This window comes from Amborella trichopoda, chromosome 3 (genome assembly GCF_054954075.1).
Source record: "Amborella trichopoda isolate Santa Cruz 75 chromosome 3, AtrichopodaSantaCruz75HAP2 v2.0, whole genome shotgun sequence".
Lineage (NCBI taxonomy): Eukaryota > Viridiplantae > Streptophyta > Magnoliopsida > Amborellales > Amborellaceae > Amborella > Amborella trichopoda.
Genome location: NC_142338.1, coordinates 10,707,480 through 10,711,156, shown reverse-complemented (window position 1 = coordinate 10,711,156; position 3,677 = coordinate 10,707,480). Strand labels below are relative to the sequence as shown.

The 3,677-nt window shown below is 39.4% G+C and overlaps 1 pseudogene; it reads left to right on the top strand.

Moving 5' to 3' along the window:
- The first annotated feature begins 1,844 nt into the window (after positions 1–1,844).
- LOC148782739 (cation/H(+) antiporter 15-like) lies at positions 1,845–3,408 on the top strand (annotated as a pseudogene).
- Positions 3,409–3,677: the final 269 nt, after the last annotated feature.

The following is a 3,677-nucleotide window of genomic DNA, read 5'->3' as shown; positions in this document are numbered from 1 at the left end:
TTTTAGGAATTTTCTAATGGTTTTTCTATTTTTGAGTTTTTTGGGCTATTTTTCTAATTTTGGGAAATTCTAAGGGATTTCTTCATCTCTTTTCTAGTCTATTTTTGGGATATAGAGGGGGTGTATTTATAGGATTCAACTTGGTAATTTTTCTCCTTCTTTTTGGAATTTTCTAGATTTGTTGTTGGAGGAGACTTGTTTTGACCGTATCTAGGATTGAAATCGAACTTTTATTTTTATTTTTTTTTATTGATTATTGAGATAAAAAGAATCTATTCAAAATTTTGTATCATAAAAATACCAAAAACATGGTTTTCTAAAAGTGTTTAGAATTTTCTTAATGTTTTGGTCTTATCTAATTAAAGAAAACGTGTTTGATGCATGATGCGTCTGGGCCTGCGGGCCTACACTTAGATCTCATAGGAACTAAATTTTTATTTGTTGGATCATTTTAATCGTAGGTCCGATTTGCATGTTTCTTGGACCGTTAGAAAGCTCTCGGGGTCTATTTCAACTTTGGATAGTTTTTTTATATATGGTTTTGAGACAATTATATTGGGTCTAGGCTGCTTATGGTCTACTAGGATTTTTGTGGTCTTTTGGGCTCAAAATGGAGGTTTTTCAGGAGTTCCCTTAGCCAGAATTTCGAGAGGGTGTTTACAACCCATGTCTTGGTCCTCTTTCTTGGTTACAGAAAACATGATTTTGTATATCCAAAAAGTTATCAAACGTGCTTTTTTGTGGGATAACATCGTTATACAAAACCACGTTATGTTTACCCTAGGATCCAAACGATCCCTTAGGGAAAAAGACAAACTACATGGGCATTATTATTATTATTATTAGGAAAAATTTTAGGGGAAAAGTTGTATGCTAAAGAATTATCAACGTTAAACTAAACATTATACTCTAGAAGTAATCTGCACCTCAAAACCCACCAAAACGTATTATTTTGATGCCGTAAACTCTTCAATTAAGCATCTTGACCTCGAGATGTATGGATATGGAAAAATTTTAATTTCAAGTCTTGAAAATAGTGCATCTTATAGCGCATTATCTGGACCGTTCATTTCAAGATTTCTAAGTGTTTATAGATGTGCTCGATCTACATCATTTTTAGAGCTTTAAATTTCATGATTAAGGATGAAAACATTTTTTTAGGTTAGCACAAAGTTTTCCTACTCTGAAACTACATCTTTTAGAATAATTTAGAGATGCCCTCTATTTGGGTTGTTTAAGGTTGAAAACTTATATAAATGATACCCTTATTATTATGGGATTACATACTATGACACCATCTATCTCTGTTATAAGAAGGTCACAATTACTTTTAGTAAGTACATATCATATTGGATGGCATGGGTTTATTATAAAGTTCAAGATTCTTTTGTTTATTGAATTTTGAGTTTAATCAGTGACACTCTTATACCACCTAAATTTAAATCTAATGGACAATTGTACAAAAATTACTTGGTCCCTTTGTATACTTTCTCTATTACTATTATGACAACCATATTGATTGTACTGTATTTTTTATATTTAATAAGCACTTGCTACTAGACTTTTCAAAAACCACTTACTACTGCTATTATTATTATTAACATCATCATTATTTTTATTTTATTTTAATGTTAACTTGAAATTTTATTCCTCAAAAAAATACATGTACAAGGAGAAAACTCACAAAAATAAAGAAAATTATTAATCTCTATACACTCACTAAAAATCCTTTCTTTGTCCTGCCATCTGTTGCGTGCCCGAGTGTTGAACTATAAAACATGCTTTCTTAAGCTGAGTTTTTTGATAAGAGGCCCGAACTGTGGGGCGCCAACTCACACCTAGGAATGGAAAGAAGCCATGGTGCCCAGCTGCGCCTGCTGGTTTGCCTGCATACTGTGGTCGACGTAACCGGTGCCATCAACATCATTGAGGTATGTCGTCGCTCTGGTGCATCGCCTCTTGCTGTCCAGACTCTGCACCTGATTGAGTACAATGACCAGACAGCCGCGCAACTGATGTATCGGCAAAGTGTTACAGACACATTGGTAGGGGAGGAGACGAAGGAAATAGATGCCACATTTGAGGCATACGCAACAGACACAGGAATACCGGTGTGGCGGAGCTCAGCCATCTCCTTCGTCTTCAACATGCATGAGGATGTCTGCCACATAGCTGATGATACGGGGGCCTCCATTATTATCCTCCCTTTTCACAAGGTCCACACATTCGATGGCAAGATGCAGTTATGCAGTTCGGCTTTACTGTGGCTCAATAACAAGGTGCTACACCATGCACCATGTCCGGTGGGAATAATTGTGTACCGGGGCCTTGGGGGGATGACCTTAAGGTCTGCCACCCGCGTGTCCCACAACATCATCGGGCTGTTCTTTTGGGGTGCCAGTGACCGTGAAGCCCTCACTCTTGGCAGTAGGATGGCCGAGCATCCAGGCATTAGCTTCACATTGGTGCGCTTCTTATCGTCTGACACTCCGGAGGGGTCAAGAAGGCCGGTTCATACCTACGAGGAGGCAATGAATCCTGAAACATTACGGACTGCGTCATCAGGTGATGGCAACACCGTGTACATCTCCTTTGCCATGAAGGAGGAGGCCCTAGACAAGATTTCCCTGCAAAAGTTTAGGAGTGGTACGAGGAAACCGGGATTGCGTCCTACAGAGAGAAGATGGCAAAAATGGGTGAAGAGATGGTTGCAGCGCTACATGCTTTGGACGCCGAATGCACATTGTTCATTGTTGGAGGTGGAGAATTACAGGTAAGTGCCGGGTTCAGTCGGTGGGCCGAGTACCCGGAGCTAGGCGCTATAGGGGGCTTGTTGGCTTCCTCCAACTTTTACTTTACTAGTTCAGTTCTTACCATAGTAAAATGCATGAATTCACGCTTGAGCATAGAGTTACTGATATGTGGGATTCAGTGTTAAACTCGACAAGTCGATTCAGGACGAGCCTAGATCATCTCTCACGCTCGTACCGAGCCACAAGGAACCATACAAGCAATACTGGAATAGAGAAATAGAAAATAGGAAAATTGATATACGGACAAGGATTTCAATGCATTTATTATGGTACGGGTCAAATTTTGGTGAAATTTACATAGAGGCTGCCAACAACCCCTTTTTTTTTTTTTTCTTTTTTTTTCCCGCATTTCCAACCGGTGAGAGATCCCGCGAAGTTTCGGCCATCTCAGGTATAAAGAAGAGCTTATAGAGAGGCCAATATGGCTGATTTCTTAGCTATATGCCCGATGAGACTAGGGCATTTCCCATGCAGTCCGAGGATTATATCCCAAGAGCGCTTACGTTAAGTCCAGTTACGATCCGAGGTTCCAATCCTCGGACCTCTTAAGTTTAATCTCGGCGCTCTTTATAAAATATCGGTTTGCGGATACTGGCCTGGACCGCTAGTTGATAAACTATTTTAAGTAAACTTGACCCAAGAATTGCATCCTTGGATTACCCTGCGACCAACTATATAAATCAACGAGCCCTTTTTTTTTTCCATATTGTGCTCCTTCAAATCGTGCTCTCTCTTACGCTTATCTCTCCCAACCCTCTCTCTCTAAAGTGCCAAACGGCAAAGCATCTAGAGGCGGTTTTCTCGCATTATTACTATGATTTCAGCGAGAAACAGGTGAGTTTTTTTTTTTAAACAGGTGAGTTT